Source organism: Pinus tabuliformis, chromosome 5_2, assembly GCF_031772625.1.
Source record: "Pinus tabuliformis cultivar Carrire ecotype Pingquan chromosome 5_2, CPIR1, whole genome shotgun sequence".
NCBI lineage: Eukaryota > Viridiplantae > Streptophyta > Pinopsida > Pinales > Pinaceae > Pinus > Pinus tabuliformis.
The window spans coordinates 181,764,255-181,782,228 of NC_142306.1; the positions used below are offsets into that span (position 1 = coordinate 181,764,255).

Below are 17,974 nucleotides of genomic sequence, written 5' to 3' on the forward strand. Positions count from 1 at the left end.
TTTTGAATTAATGACTATGATGGACTCTACTAATTATCTAGTTTGTTGTTTTCACTAACCTTGGCTTAGACTTACTTCTCATGATCAGTGTATCTTATAACTTCTCGTGATCAGTGTATCTTATAACTTCTCATGACCATTATATCTTATAATGTATTAGATAAAGCATTTAGGTAATTCTTTTTAAGAAAAATCTTTTTTTTTTCTTGTTATGATATTTTTTTTCAAATACAAAAATAAAAAACAAGTATCATTTTTTATTCTTTATTTTATAAATTTTAGATTGATATTTAAGAATTAATGCATTTTAAAATAAAAATATCCAATTATAATAATATTTAAATTAAATATATTTAATTATAATCATTTTATCAAGTCATACCAATCATTGACTTTATTCATTTGTTGTTCGTAGACATGGTGAGTGTAGTTAGTCTACTTATTTAATTTCATTGAGGATGATGAACATCCAAAATTTTGTGCAAACTGAAAATAGATGGATATGCAATGATTAAATTGTGTTATTGTTTTATAAGTATATATTTTTAATTTCATTGAGGATGATGAACATCCAAAATTTTGTGCAAACTGAAAATAGATAAATATGCAATGATTAAATTGTGTTATTGTTTTATAAGTATATATTTTTATTTTTTTCACAACATTCTTTTGATGGGTAAATCCAAAATAACTGATATAGTATAAATATTAATTTAAATATAATAATAATTCTATATCACGCATTTGTGAAATAAACCCTATAAAAATTGAAATAAACAAAGCCAAATTGAAGATAAACAAATCCATGCTATATTATAACGGCAAAGCCATGTTATGTTGGAGGATACTCTACAATCCTTTCAAAAATGTAAAATAAAGGAAAAAAAAAAAAAACAAAAATTCCAAATCTAAAAAAATGTTTCGAGACAATTTCTGTGGCAATTTACTTTGGATCAGACATGAACATGTGTATTATTCCAATTTCCACTGTTGTACATATATTCTTCATTTTTGAGGTTGCGACTTAAAAGGGGATCCACGTAAGCATCGTTAAAGAGGGTTCCACGTAAGCATCCAAAACGATATATTGATGATCCATTTTTCCAGAGGCGTTAATTACTTGGATGTCGGGTGTAAGTGTTAATTACATGCAATCATCAACATTCTTTTGATTAGTGAATCTAAAATAAATTCATATATTTGAAATTTTATTTCAACTATAATAATAATAATTTTATATTCATTTCCCAAAACCGAGTTTATGAAAATGCAAATGAGCGAAACTAAACCAAATTAAACGTAGATGATGAAAGCCCTATTATGTTATAACAACAGAACATTGTAACGCTATCAATATCATCATTTCCCCCTACAATAAATGGATAATTTAAAGAACTTCATATTACCAAACATAAGGCTTCAATGGATAATTTACAGAACTTCATATATATTACCAATCATAAGGCTTCAATGCCATTCCTGGTGGCAGAATCCCTTCTCACTTGTTTAGAAGGGTTCAGCGATTCAATTTGGTGCTATTACAAAGCTGATTTTGGAGTAGAGATGATGTAAGTGAACTTGGCCGCAAGTGCGATATGGTCAGAGGGACGAGTAGGTGAAGGAAGTGCACTATATTTTTTTATTTACGTGAAATTAGATGCACACTCGAAGTGCGCCCTAGAACAATGAGCTGATCACTGTTCATTGAAAGGACAATTGGCATAGGATTGTAGCACTGGACATTGGATGTAGATTTGATTTTGGCAGTGGATTCTGGACTTCCTAGGAAGGAGGTGAATCCTGGTACTACTTTTGAAAGTGGAGGTGTGAGCCTCTTAGTTTCCTTGTTGATTTATATTGACATTGTATTTTTTATCTGGTATTTGAGAAAATGTGTATATGTGCATATTATTGTAAATATTGTCTCGAGCTGGTTTATAAATCTCCACAGACAGTATGATTATTTGATGGGTGAAGCAAATGTGTATGTAAGTATATGTGGTCGTTGTTATAAATATTGTAATGAGTTGTGTTATAAATATATAGTAAATGTTATGACTGTCATATCTTCAGCAATGATCATTATAAATACTGCAATGAGTTGTGTTATAAAGCTCCATATGCAGTATGTCTTGTTTTCAGTGGTTTGTTGGTTTATAGGTGTCATTTAACACCGAGGACGGTGTTCCCCCACGGAGGGTTCTGTAACAACCCTGGTTAAAAATTCATGTATATATATATATATATATATATATATATATATAGATATATATATGACCATGGCCATGGGACATGTATTCCAAGCTGAATGGTGGGAGAAAACATCCTATTGGAGTGTCACTTTGGTTTATTATAGCTAAGGAAATTGGCAAAGGCGATGGAAAAGGCTTTGTAAAGGAAAAGTGTTATTTTTGCCACATTTATTTATGAAAATAACGGAAATTAGGAGAAAAGGAAGATGAAATCTCACAGGTTGCATGTGAGGAGGAAATTAAAGGAAAATAATGGAAATAGAGGCCTCATTGATAAAAACGGTTCTGAGGATCAGTTGGTAAGTTTTTATTGACAGGTTTTGGTGGAACTCTCTCTCTCTTTTCTCTCTCTCTCTCATACTCTTGGACACTTAAATTTTCTTGGAGCACTCTTGGAGGAGTGTGGCATACTTGAGATTTGGAGCAAGAAGGAAAAGGGAAGCAAAGATCAAGGAAGCAAAAGTAGGAAAACACAAGAGGAGATCAGGATTAGCAGTTACAACATGTTTTTCTTGCAGGTACCGAGTTGCATGTATGTTTTCCTCACCAGTTTTGACATGCATGGCACATGCATGTGGTTTCATGTTCATGATCTGTCATTGGCATGGAGGATTTCCTAGATTGACAATGGATTTTCCTAACCTTTCCATTTCCTGGATAGCCATGGTGTTGTGGTTTTATTTCTTTGTTTTTCTAGATAGTTCTCATGTTTCCTTTAGCTTGGGTTGAGTTACTGGTTCCTAGAAGCCCTGGTTGGACAAACGTTTTGGAAGTCTTGTAACGGCTTGGGTTTAGTTACTAGTCCTGGAAGCGTTGGTTGGAAAAATGCTCTGGAATCCCTTGTTGGGTTGAGTTACTAGTACTAGAAGCCCTGGTTGGAGGAACGCTCTGGAAGCTTGACAACAGTTGTGGGTTGAGTTACTAGTCCCAAAACCCTTGGTTGGAACAAACACTCTGGAGCCCTAGAAGGCTTGGGTAGAGACAAATATGGTGATGGTTTTGTGATGTCTAACCATGAGGTGGAATAATTGTTTGATGGATTGAGGTGGTTTGGCCTCTAGAAGCCCTAGATATTTGTGATTGGTGTGTTCTATGAGATCCCACATTCATGCTTGGAATATGGCGCGAGAGTGATTGACTGAAGGGATATTTGGCTCAGCGATTCTATGTTTTGGTGAACCGTGGTAGTCCCATACCGAGTTAGATTTTCCATCATTAATATGAGGTTATTTCTCATTTTTATTTCATGAGTATATACTGGTTTATATGTGGATTCTATGGCTAATGTATCTTTGATAAAATTGTTGCTTTTATGTTGGTTATAAGCATGCATTATGATAGTGATGATTTATGGTTCCCATCATGTTTTGATTTGTAAATGAATGAAAAATGTATCTATGGCCTAATGGATGAAATTGCAGCTAATGATATAAGGGAACAATGTTTCTTAACAATTCTCATATAAGTATGAGACCCCTATGCTTAGATATGTTGTTTAGACTTATAGATTACATATTATTGATATGTTTGATGAAATGTCTGTCATGGCTAGTAGGGGTCTAGTTAAGGGCTTGCTCAATTAATTTCATTCATATTATTATTCCAATATTATCCTTTTGTTTTGAAGGTGTCATTTAGTTTTGGGCAGTGACCTAGGTTCTAGGTCTAAAAAAGTGCCTCAAATACTGGGGATGTAGGAGAAACACTCGGTGGAAAAGTCCCTAGATCTTACAAATGCCTATAGTCCTAAAAAATAATGCCACTTGGATCTTACAAATGCCTCGCTCCTTTACCTTAGGCATGCAACATAAAAACACGCCCAAAAATTCTCATGGAGAGATTATTTGAGTTCGAAGGAATAACAAACCTTAAAGAGTTATATTTGCATGGAAAATTTTGAAATAACCACTTCATTATAGTGGGATAAGATACAATTTAATTGGAAAGAGGAAGTAATAAAGAAGATCAAGAATTGGATTGCAATGGTGGCCAAGATGAAAAGCAAAACTTTCCCTTTGATTTTGAATTGAATATGTCACATGGGTTGTATAAATTTAAACAAATGGAGATGCATGTTAAAGATCACACATAATTTTTTTATGGATTATCTATAAGGTCAAGATAAAATGAGGAGAGGCTTGAATTAATTTGTAGACATGTCAATGGGATGAGATATTATGTTCAATAAGAGATGTTGGTGATGAATTTATCATTAGTGAAGACATCTAAGTTTTAATCGAGGGTTGAAGAAAAGTCAACAAGAGGAAAATAACCTTGGAGGAAGTAGGAATAAAATAGTTGAAAATATTTAACTAAATGAGACAAAACATTGAAGAGAGGTGAGTGACAATAATGATGGAATAGCAAATAGAAGTGAAAAAGGGAATTAGAAAATGTCAAGGAAGAGGTAGCATATTTTATGACACTTGTTTCAAGTGTAAAGCACGGGGACATTAAGCCAATGAATGTACAAAGACCTTGAATGGTGGAAGAAATAATGATTAGAAAGAACATGTTTATAGAGGCAGCAAAAGTTGTAGTTTAAGGCCATGTATCTAAATGTAACAAGAAGAATGAGGAAACCTTATGTTGTGAAGAGCATTATAACTAATGAATAATCAACTTGAGGAAGCAAAGGAAGGCTACCATCCAAATCAAGTATAAAACAAAGGGTGGGTGTTCTAATTTGATTATAGCTAAAGGTAGCACACAAATTTTAGTCTCTACAAAGGCCATTGAAAACATATATATGGAATGTACACATCATCTCAATGCCTACCATATTTCTTGGTTAACATAAAAAATGTTTAAATAACATGATGCTATTTCCAAGAAATATTTAGTAGATTTTAATAATAAAAACTACCCTAAGATTTTAATAATAAAAACTACCATGTATATTCCAATTCCAATATTCTTTTGATCAGTGAATTTTAAATTAACTCATTTAATAAAAAATTTAATCCAAATATAATAAAAAATTTATATGCTAAAAATTTAGAAATAAACAAAGCCATATTATGTTATAAGAGCAAACCATTGTAACACAAGCATCATCCTCATTTTGGAGGTTGGGACTTAGAAAGGGATCCACGTAATCATCGTTAAAGAGGGTTCCACTTAAGAATCCAAAACAATATATTGATGATCTATTTTTCCAGACGTGTTAATTATTTGGATGTGGGGTATAGGTGTTAATTACATGCAATCATCAATATTCTTTTGATTTGAAATTTTATTTCAACTATAATAATAATTTTATATTCATTTCCCAAAACCCAGTTTATGAAAATGCTCATGAGCGAAACTGAACTAAATAAAACGCAAAGCAGATAATGGAAGCCCTATTATGTTATAACAGCAAAACATTGTAACACTATCAGTATCATCATTTTTCCCTAAAATAAATAAATGGATAATTTACAGAACTTCATATTACCAATCGTAAGGCTTCAATGGATAATTTACAGAACTTCATATATATTACCAATCATAAGGCTTCAATGGATAATCTACAGAACTTCATATATATTACGAATCATAAGGCTTCAATGGCGGAATCCCTTTTCAGTTGTTTACAAGGGTTCAGCGATTCAATTGGCTGGTATTAGAAAGCTGATTTTGGAGCAGAGATGATGTAAGTGAACTTGGCGGCAAGTGCGATATGGTCAGAGGGACGAGTAGGTGAAGGAAGTGCACCGTACTTTTTGACTTCATCTTTATCGATGAGCTCCAGCAGTGATAAGAGCTTCAAATTGGGTTGAGTGTGAAATATGTAGTCCAGCGTTCCTTGGAAGTCGCTGGAGAAGTTGGTGAAGCTAGGCTCCCCTGTGTCAACATCCATTTTCCTCACCATCTCTGCCTCCTCGACATCGCACTTAAAATATGATGAATAAGCACTTATGAGAGGAAGTGCATGCTGAAACATGTCAGCAGGTTGCAATACACCATATGGATCATAATCCAAATCCCCATGAGCCGAATTGACATAGCCTTGGGTAACAAGTGAGTGAACAGCACTTCCAGGGGTAGAATTGAAGTCCCCGCATATTACAAGTGGAGCACCCCAATTTGTGTGGACAAATGATTCCAACCTGTTCAACAAGTGATAAACCTGCCACTGCTTCACATCTTTGTTATTCGGGTTTGCGTGTATGTGAGTATTTGCTATGCAGAGACGGCGACCACCGCTGTACTTGTTGAAAGAGAGGACAACATTCAGTGCAATGTTGTCTTTATGGAATCGAGCCGGAAGATATGTAGCATAACTGCTCAAATTGATCCATTCAGCTTGCAACAAATTGAATTGATCCACTCTGTAAAAAGTAGCACAACCATCAATAGTGGCCAGGCTGTAGCGTGCTCTCTCTTTTGCCTTATACACTCCTTCATAACCTAGTTTCCTCAATTTTGGATAGAAAAACTCCAAAAAATGGTTGCATTGCACCTCCTGCAGACAAATGATGTCAGCATCATATTCTACTATTTCTGTCAGCAACTTTTGTTTGCGATGCTCAAAATTAAGTGAGTTAAAAAAATAATATTAATATAAAATAATTTACACATAATTATATTTTAATTATTATATTTTAATTTTGGTTAAATCTTATTTAATATGAAGCTATTAGGATAAACATATCCTGTCAAAAGCATAGAATCTTAAAATCTCTTGTAACAACAAACATTTCTTAATTATTAAATCCACTCATATATCATTATATTTTAATATTAATTAGGGAAGATCATATTTTTTTTTTTTTCCGAAGGTGGTAAAACCTATCAACTCAGGTGTCAAACCAACAGTGAGGACAGCCATCTCTGGCTGCTATCCGCGAATGCTGGGTTTGACTCATCACTGTTAAATAGGAAAACCACGCCACCTGACATAACCCTGCTGGTGGTCTGTAATCGGGAGCAGGCTCTCACTCCTGCCAGATGCCTCTGGGTCTTGGGCCGTTAACCTGTGTCCTTACGTCCGAGGAAGACGAGCTCTTAGCCAAGCAGAAGCAGTTTTACGGCATACTCCAGGCCGAATTAGGGAAGATCATATTAACTGTAACACCAAAATATTATAATATTATCATTATTATTATTTTTAAAAATAAAAATACATATTTCTAAATTGATTATTATATTATTTTTAAAACATAATTCCATATCATCAATTGATTATCTTTTCATATGTATATCTAAAGTAACATTAAAAAATTTATCCCTAATGGGGGTGTCCAATTGACCTAACACTTGACAGATGGGTTGCGTACGAAGCCTCTCTGGCCTACGCATGCTCCTTTATTCGAATAATAATGAGTCGAGCCAGTGCTAATTCCCGTAGGTGGACACCCACTTCGCATGCAGCGACGATAAATACTCTAGGATGCACAAGAATTCGAACAGTTGTTTGCTCTAGGCAATGAATAGTGAGGTTGCAGAGGGAATTGGATCGCAGTTCTTGGATTCTTTGTTGAGGTCACGACAACGGGCACACAAGGATTTTGTGGAATGGGATAGTCAAGGGAGATGTGAGTTCTTAGCCAAGGATTTCCCTTGGGATCTTAGCATGAGTGAGGTGGTAGAGGTTCTTTGCATATCCTTTTGGAACCCTGGTTTGAGTACTGAAGAGTTTGTGTTGTCGCAAGTGAGGTGGTAGAGGTTCTTTGCATATCCTTTTGGAACCCTGGTTCGAGTACTGAAGAGTTTGTGTTGTCGATGAGGGAGGGGTCTCGCTTGTGAATCCAATCTATTTCCTTATGTAATTTTCATCAAAGTCCCTAGAATGCCAAACTCTACACTTGGGTTTGTCATGGGCTTCGAGCTAGGTGGGGAGACATTCCTTTCGGATCTCATAGCACCAGGGTGGCCCGCTTTGAGATAGTGCTCTCCAGCACTCTCTGTGGTAAGTCGGCCAGCTCAGCAATAACCGAGTGGGGATAATTTTGTGGGTTCACGAGTGGGGGTGCATATCCCGACCGGAAGGGGATACGGTGGAGTGCCTTCTGCTTTGGTGTGCTCTGGGATAGTAATTTGGTGTCGTTTACCAGTTTACATGTGTTTGTGTAGTTTAACTGGTGTTTCAATTCGAGGAAAAGGTCCCTATGTAGGCCTTCTTTGTGGTTCCACCTCGACACTTGGGGTCTTTGTTTCCCAGCCTCTCCCATCTTCTAGCAGTCTTGGATCACCTCCATGCCGTGGTAGTGGGGCCGTCCTCGTCGGGGGGGAGCAATTAACAGTCAAGAAGAGCGGAAAAATACGGGAAATCATTCGTCTTCAGACACATCTGCTAGCAGGGAAATAGGGGAGGCAACTACTACCTCTCATGCCCACTCCCTAGGCCATGTGATTGCGCCAACTACCATGGATTCTCTTGTGGCCCAGCTACGCAACATTAAGGTGAACATGCACATCCGGTGGGACGAGAGATATATTGGCCAAAACGAGTTGGTAGCCTACATCAATGACATTCAACACATTCAGAATGAAATATTAGACCATCTCAATAGCCTTCAACGACAACATCAACGCACCAACAACCACCTTTGGAGTCTGCAAATGGGGGTGGAACATATAGACTTTGTTATAGACATTTTTGGGCACTGCAACCCCAATCAAACATGTCCATAAACCAAGGGCTCCTAAGTCCCTAAAAGTGTTGTTCCATACCCTAAAAGAACAAGGTCAGCTGATTACATCATCTCCCAAAAGTTCTCCATGAAAAACTGCTCAGAACTGGTCAAAACTAGACCATCTCACCTGCTCCATGGTCAAAGTGTGATGCATCCCACCTAAATGCACACGGGAGATGCAATGCATACTGAAAAGCCCTTCTATGGGGTGCGATGTGCGAGAGTGGACAAATGGCAGAGTCAATTTGCGAGATGGATGACCATGGAATCTTCCATAAACTTCTCCTGTGACACTTGCCTCTCTAAATTCGCCCAGGGATGAGTAAGAGATCATAAATATCCAAGTGGAATCAAGAACTATCAGAGAGAGGACACTAATCAAATCTCAGAAGCTGACTCACCTCCCTACAATCATCTATATATGGATCCCTCATCCCAAAGAACCAGGAGGCTGGAATTTTGTATCTTGTAAGCAAGTGCTGCTGGTTTCTTGGTGTAACATCATAGTGTTGGGTGATCTAAGCTTTTCATGAGGTGAAGAAGGGCTTTCTTGCTGAGAGGATGACGCTGGGTCAGAACAATTGGTTGTAATCCTCTTTGCTATTCTTGATATTAATAAAGCTATTCAAGTTTTCCTCCACGTTTTTGTATGTTTGATGATATATGCATTTGTGTGGTCAATATATATCTGCTCCTATATTGTTTGTGATAGTAGATCTCTGTTCTTGGATAGTGTTATGCTGCTTTGATTCCACAGGTGCTCTTTGAAGCTGGGTAGACGAGGAAGCGAGTGGCAAAGATCTATCAAAAGGGAGAGGAATCAAGCAAGGAACTAAGCGCAAGACAAAGGTTGGTCTCCTTTGTTCCCCTCTTATCTACTTCTCATAAAGGAAAACAAAAGTAGTTTTAGTTTGTTTGTTTCTAAGATAGCTACCAGTCTTAGTGGGACTAGCAGCTCTGCATAGACACTAGATTTCCCGATAACAAAATCGCGACTCCGCTGGAGAGAGAATAGGTTGTTTTATTTTCTATACTTGTTTGTTTTATAAACTTACAGACGGAGCCTGAATTCAAGCCATCTAGCCTTCGAACTGCATTTGCTATGCAAGTGCAAAGTAGATCAATGCTGCTTCAGTCTATCTCCGGGTTTTGTTTATAAACTGAACAATTGATTTGTAAACATCCTAATTTCCCTTGTGGTGGCTCTAGTAACCTCCTTAGATCTACCCCTATGATTTATTTACTGATTATCACTTGCTCGGCCTAAATCCCTGAACTGTGCTGCAAACTGTGATCAAGAACTGGATCAAAAGTCTCGCACTGTACCATCGCACCCTCTCTTCAAGGATATCAGTATGCATCGCACTTCCTGTGTGCTATAGGTGGGATGCATACTGGAATCCCTGTGTAATAGGTGCGATGGTCAGAGAAGGCTAATTTTGCCTCCAGACTTTGGTTTTTCTTCACTCTTTTCAGCTCTATTCAGGAGTTTTGCTGTCTGTAGTCAGTATACCTCTGTGGAAACCCCCTTCCTTGCCATTATTCCGCCTCCATTGTGCAAAGAACTGTAAATGTTTTTATGTATTGTGAGCCATTTTTAGTTCTCTTTTACAAAGAAGTAGTGTAATTGAACTATCATTTATTGATTTGGAAGTGTCACAAGTGTCGTTTTCAGTCATAGAAGAGAATTCGATTGTTCTTGATAGTCGATTACACTGTTACTCTTGTATTTGATTTGAATTAATAGTTTTTCAAGTGTCGAAAGCAAGTTTTCAATTCCAAATCGCAAAGTGTCGTCATTGTCTTCATTTTGTCTTGAAAAGAAGCTTGTTAGTAATGTCGCTTTGAAAAATAATTCAGATTTGCGCTTAACTTTCTTTTATCATTCACACATTAAGAAGGCTGAAAAACCAATACATGCATGTGCATTTGCATTTAGACTGTTTGTTGGTTTGATTTAGGACAGTGCATATAGTGTGTGCTCTCTGCTCTATGTTGAAAGAATATCATCTCTCTTTCCTTAGTAGCTAGGATTTTAATTGCAAAAAGAAGATTAAACGATTGTTTATCATCTTAGATTGCATTTTAGGAATTGTATATCTACATCACGCGGTGAAATTGAAAGGAAAATTTCTTAAACAATATCAACTGTAAAATAAATTTAATGAATCTAAAAATGCGTTGGAACCTAACGCACAACATTTAGAAGTCTAGGCTAGAGACGTATTCCGGCGTCGTAAAGCCTGGTAACTGTTGTTTTCATTGCTGGTTGGGTGATTCCTCCACTTTGAGATGACAAGTGATAGTACGGACTTGTGCTCCCACGTACCATCGAGTATATATTGGGAGACCACAATAGGCTATATCCTTTATCCATAGGAAGCCGTGTCTGCCACCCTATCGATCGCAATGCACTGAACACAGCATTCGAGAAGATTGACTGTCGTACCGTAAAAAGTATTCTATAGTTTTGCGATTGGTTTGGTAATCCCTCTGTCTAGACTATGAAAGTAGTCTCTTTCGTTCCTTTTCAGACTCCTTAAAGGAAAAGGTTCATCTGAGCACTTGTCACTTCAAGCTCATTAAAAATCGAAGGTGACTAGAGTCATCTTTTGTTTTTTCTTGACTCTTAAAAATTGAAAAAACAAGTTGTGTCAAAGCGTCTAAAATTTATTTTAATCGGAATAAGCGTCACCTTTCCTATGTTGGTCTTAGGTTGAGAAAAATGTAGTCCACCAACCAAGGATTTCCCCAACCAAGGATTTCCCCTTGGAGGAAATCCTAGTCCTTTCTCCTCTTGGGGAGATGTTGGTGCACCCCATATGGCCACATTGTCGCTTCCAGGATTGACAATCGGCCTGCCCGTATGGCTCTTCTCGACCTCTTTTGTTCAGAACACTATGATTCTTGAGCAATCAAGTCAGCAACTAGACGATACCAAAGCTAACCCCCAACCTTCTACTTCATCTGATTCTCCCTCTCCTCCTTCATCTTCGCTTGATGGAGCTGGTAAAGCCAAAAATAAAGTAACTAAGAAGGAGAAGAAGGGGAAGGAGAAGAAAGAGAAGAAGAAGAAGGAGCCAAAGGCGAAAAGGGGCAACTAGGCATCATCTAGTGAAAATCCACACACTGCACTGTCAAAGCCTAAATCTCCATGTCTCATTTGCAAAGGAGATCACTATCATCGAGATTGCCCTTGCATCCCTCGGATCTTAAGGGACTGGTCTCCTCGTTTGCAGAATCCGGTGTCAACAACCTCTGATGATCATGTTGAAAGTACACCGTCAAGTAGTGAAAGCGAAGTGTCGGGACAGAAAAGGAGAAGTAAATTCCCTTGTAAACTGTGTGAAGGAAATCACGCCGTCCACCATTGTCCCTTCCTAGACGAGGCTAAAAGAGTTTTGGACGACCATCCGGTTTCACCATTACGGCTTCCTCCTGGATATAAGAAACTCTTGCCATGTCCATCACTAGTTGAAAATCCGACTGACACGCCATTGCGGTCGGTCGAAGCGTCTATCATTAAAGATAAACCATCTGAATTCACACTAGATGAAAGTCAAAAGGTAGAGGCGGCAGTTGACCCAGTCTTGCCTTCAGAAGGTCCATCTTCAGATGATACAGTCACCGGAGAGAACAAGAACGACACCGTTCAAATTATCTTCGTAAACACATACTCCGATGAACATGGGGGAGTTTACCCATTCCTTTACCGCAGGAAGGAAGTTCGTCAGAGTCATATCCGGTCATCTATTTGGTCCCCCCTCCAAGCAACCTATTTGTTTCCTTCGATTGGAATCTACTAGGCAGACCCCGTTTATCGGCTAGTGTACCATTTCGAATCATTGCACAAATATACAGAATGGTCATGGCCGATACCATCATAGATGAAGGGACTTCTGTGAGTATCCTTTCCTCAACTTCTTGGAAAGTGCTTGGTTCGCCATCGCTTTTGCCTGAGATGAGAAATCTAACAAGCTTTAACAAAGGAACCAGTTGACCGTTAGGGATCCTTCCCAATGTGCCGATAACATTGAGAAGGAAAACTATTCACATGAACATAATGGTAGTCCAAGGACCCCTAGATTATAATCTACTCCTTGGACGTGACTATATTTATTGCATGGGAGCCATTGTCTCCTCGCTCTTTAGAGTAATGTGTTTTCCACATGAAGGAAGAGTGGTCAAGCTCGTAGACCAAATTTCGTTCCCTGGCTCACACATAGCAAATAGTCAGATACCATCCCTGAATGGTCTTTTCACGCAAGGAATGTCTCATCAATCCCCAGTCCATCCACCTGATGAGTGCGAGTGATTCGGGAGGACATGATTGAAACCCAGGGGGCATGCACCCTGATCTGTTTCGGCAGGAAAACCTTGGGCATAGGGTAGGTTTCCGTGAAGGATATATGACTGGTTTATGAGATTATATTGGAATAAGATTCCTCTGTCAAATTTATGTGAGTGGAGGCAAGTTGCACCACTCACTTTTGTCTATTTCGGTAGACATCACCGAGGAAGTGTTTTGTCTGCAGTGCGGATGGAAAAATCTTTGGTAACTTGGAAATTTTTTGCTATACCTGGGGACATGCAAACCTTTTGGCATGCAAGAGAAGAGCGACCATTTATTTTTTAAATTTGTAGGTCCTCTAACCCTTTAAACTTGTAGGATTGGTCGTTTCCTAACTTGCATAAAGAAAGGATGCGGGTCAAAGCTATGTAAGGTGCAAGCTCCATAAAAAATGGTATCTTAGATGAGACATCCTTATTATACGACTAGATCGAGCAGTTTTTATGTGGAGTTCAAGCTCGTTAAAAATTAAACACAAGCAATGAGCAAATGTTTCCCCCAGAGTTTAAGCTCATTCATTAAGAAATGAAGCAGTTTCCGGTAAATAACCATTGTGAATGCATTATCATCGGCCTTTGAAGCCTTGGTCGTGTTCTCATCATCACCTCCACTCTGTATTGGCTGATCATTCACCTCCATTTGATTGTTTACCCTTTTTGAGGAACAGCTGCGAAGAGTGATCTTGTTAGCCATCCTTGTGACACTGCCATGATTGGAAAATTCCAAACCTTACCTGGAATCAGCCGCTACCTGAATTTATCACTCGTTCCTCGAAAAACGAGTCTCCTTTAAGCTCTTTTCATTTGACTCGTAAAATATGAAAAATTGCTGAGAAATTAGCCTCTCCAGCTCGTTAAAGTGACCAGAAGTGTTATCCCTCCTATAGATTTTAATCTTTTTGGACCTGAGGGATTATTACACAAAAAATATCGAGCGCTTGTTTTGTTTGGCTCATTAAAATTACTGAAAATTCATCCCTTTTATATTATTTTATACTTTTTCGGACTTAAGGGATTATAAGACGAAAAAGGATTATTGGAGTTTTCTTTACGTCCCTTTCAGACTCTCTAAAATTGAAAAGGACCGAGTTATCTTTGTCGTTAAACTCGTTAAAACCGAATAGTGACAAACTTGTCCATACATACAAGAACGAGTTTCACTATCGCTAGGCTCGTTAAAGCATAGCGATGGGTTTGCCCAAAGGGAAAATTATAGAATAAGCATATGTTATCCTCCTCAAGCTTCACAAAAATAAAGAGGTACTGGTCAGCAATGACTGGGGAAAAATTGGGAAGAAAACTTGAAGAAACTTTATTGGTAGCAAGTCGCTCTTGAACATGACACTTTCACTCCGCATCCGAGTCGGGTTGGGTTGTTTCGTTCACTGGTCATATCACCATTGGTCCATCACACCATCCACATTTGGGGTTAACGCTATCAATCCATCATGTCAGTGTCGCCGATATGTTCGAGAGAAGTCGCTCAGAGAATTCACCTGTGTCTCATCCACTGTAATACATTTACGTTCCATTCTTTCATGACCGCCACCCTGAACCTTATATCATCAAATCATTTTCACCTCCATTAAAATCATTTGCTCTGTTCCGTGTCGTAGATGTGGGATTCATTAAGGCCCTCCTACGTCGGATCGCTTCTTGTCGACATTAGCTCATTATCCAGGAAGTCAATCTAAGAACAACCCTTTCAGTACTTTGAAGCTTGCATGCCTCAATGGCAAGTTTCTCACTTCCGGCGACAGGTTTACATCAATGGCCTTTGACTGAAAGATTTTGCATGGTGTTCGACACCAAGTCCCTTTTCACACCACGTGAATTGTACTGTCGTACCTTGAGGGTCATCATCATTATCGGTAGTTCCTCTCGCGCCTGTTAACAACTTACATCACTGGCTGGTAATCAGGCGATGTCTTTCCATGTTCAACTCGAGAACATCTCTCACATGGATCGACTTGTACTTTGAGTGAAGATCGAACGATATTGAAGACCCTGGATCTAGTTTCATCCATCCAGGCTGCGATATATATTCAGGAACATAAAGACATCAAATGTACATCATTGCTGCACAGATAATCATCTAATCTAAGGGATGATGGCTCTATCAGAATCATCAGTCTGCACACAGACGATTGTCTATCTTATGTACATGAAAATAAATTTATAACGCTGAGCAAGGGAATGCCCGCCTCAGCTAAATCATGAAAATATTATGAAGATAATGTATTGTATTGTATCTTATTACAGGTCGCCTTCTAGCTCGAAAAAACTTCAGATCCTCATGATAAAGCATTTCACACGGCATCAAAAGATTAACGACCTCATGCTTTAGGGGGCAACTGTTATAGACATTTTTGGGCACTGCAACCCCAATCAAACATGTCCATAAACCAAGGGCTCCTAAGTCCCTAAAAGTGTTGTTCCATACCCTAAAAGAACAAGTTCAGTTGATTACATCATCTCCCAGAAGTTCTCCATGAAAAACTGCTCAGAACTGGTCAAAACTAGACCATCTCACCTGCTCCATGGTCAAAGTGCGATGCATCCCACCTAAATGCACACGGGAGGTGTGATGCATACTGAAAATCCCTTCTATGGGGTACGATGGGCGAGAGTGGACAAATGGCAGAGTCAATTTGCGAGGTGGATGATCATGGAATCTTCCAGAAACTTCTCCTGTGACACTTGCCTCTCTGAATTCGCCCAGGGATGAGTAAGAGATCATCAATCTCCAAGTGGAATCAAGAACTATCATAGAGAGGACACTAATCAAATCTCAAAAGCTGACTCACCTCCCTACAATCATTTATATATGGATCCCTCATCCCAGAGATCCAGGAGGCTGGAATTTTGTATCTTGTAAGCAAGTGCTACTGGTTTCTTGGTGTAACATCATAGTGTTGGGTGATCTAAGCTTTTCATGAGGTGAAGAAGGGCTTTCTTGCTGAGAGATGACGCTGGGTCAAAACAATTGGTTGTAATCCTCTTTGCTATTCTTGATATTAATAAAGCTATTCAAGTTTTCCTCCACGTTTTTGTATGTTTGATGATATATGCATTTGTGTGGTCAATATATATCTGCTCCTATATTGTTTGTGATAGTAGATCTCTGTTCTTGGATAGTGTTATGCTGCTTTGATTCCACAGGTGCTCTTTGAAGCTCGGTAGACGAGGAAGCGAGTGGCAAAGATCTATCAAAAGGGAGAGGAATCAAGCAAGGAACCAAGCGCAAGACAAAGGTTGGTCTCCTTTGTTCCCCTCTTATCTACTTCTCATAAAGGAAAACGAAAGTAGTTTTAGTTTGTTTGTTTCTAGGATAGCTACCAGTCTCAGTGGGACTAGCAGCTCTGCATAGACACTAGATTTCCCGATAACAAACTTCCACACGCATGAACACATAGGCTACTTTGCTTCTCCTCCTGTTATTCCTCCCAAAATGCTTACTTAATATGTTGCCTCCTGATTTGTTTCTCTTATGTTTTGTTTATGTATTTCATGGCTAATAGGCCTATCGGAAATAAAGACTGAACTTGGTTGTCCAATATTTCCTAAAGGCCCTAATTTCAAAAAGTCTGGTCAGAATGAGGGAGAGGGGCCTATATAAATTAATTTTGTACTCATCTCCTTTTTTATAATATAACAAAAGTTTATTGATCGACCAAAAAAACATTAAAAAATTTAAAATAAAGCAAAATGTTTAATCATCTTTGCACATTCAATTATAAAAAACTTCTCTTCAATTAAATTAGATAATCTATAACTCTAATGATATTTATGTGGTATCAAAACCATATCTTCAAAGTAACTAGATTAGGAAAAAATAATTAAAATACATAATTAACAAATTCATCTAAATTTTAATATTTATTTTAGCAAATCAATCTAATTAAATTTAACAAAATATTTTCTTCCAAAACTTTATTTATTTTATTTATTTCATTTTGCAAATTATTTAGGTAATATTATATTGTATATTATATAATAATCAAGGTTTTATTGTATTATATATAATATAATGTATATTACACTATAATACCGCACCCTTCACTCATTAACGCTATATTTCAGAGATTTCATCAAATTATCACTTCGTACAACTTTGTACAAATTGTTTTCATTGGTCCTTTTTCACTTTACTATTTTTTATTTTCCTTTTTCTTTTATTCCTTGTTTTTGTTAGTGGGTTAATTGGGTGATAGAGTAATAATAGTAGTTGGAGTTATAGTATGAAAATCTTCGCTCCCTATTTAATTTATTTTTTGATTCCTCATTATTGTACTGGTGCAATTTTTGTTCATGAAGTTTTTATAGGAGAATGTGTATGCTAGTTTCTGGGCATGTTACTTTGAGTTGCTTTGAGTTGCTTTTTGAGTTGCTTTTCCCCATGGAAGTGCACTTCAATAGATCTGGTTTAGTGCCTATCCTATAGTTGACGAAGTTTGAAAATTTGAATGATGGTCCAATAGAGGGTTTGTTAGGGAAGACACAACAAGAGTGTATATTTTATTACAACAGGCACACCTATGTAGTTTGCATGCATGTGCTATTTTTAGAGGGGCACATTTCTTGTGGAGTTGAGGTAAATTATATTTTGTTTTATTCTATTCCATAAGGGTGAAATTTCCAAGGAGATGCAACCACATGAGTTCATACATATGTTACATTTCAATTTGTGTGCTATTCTAAAAGAGTCCATGTGCATTTATCTAATTTATTAGGGTTATGGTTTGAAAC

The 17,974-nt window shown here is 37.6% G+C and overlaps 1 pseudogene; it reads right to left on the reverse strand.

Annotated features, from left to right (window-relative positions):
- Positions 1 to 5,859: 5,859 nt before the first annotated feature.
- LOC149158147 (carbon catabolite repressor protein 4 homolog 1 pseudogene) lies at positions 5,860 to 6,771 on the reverse strand (annotated as a pseudogene).
- Positions 6,772 to 17,974: the final 11,203 nt, after the last annotated feature.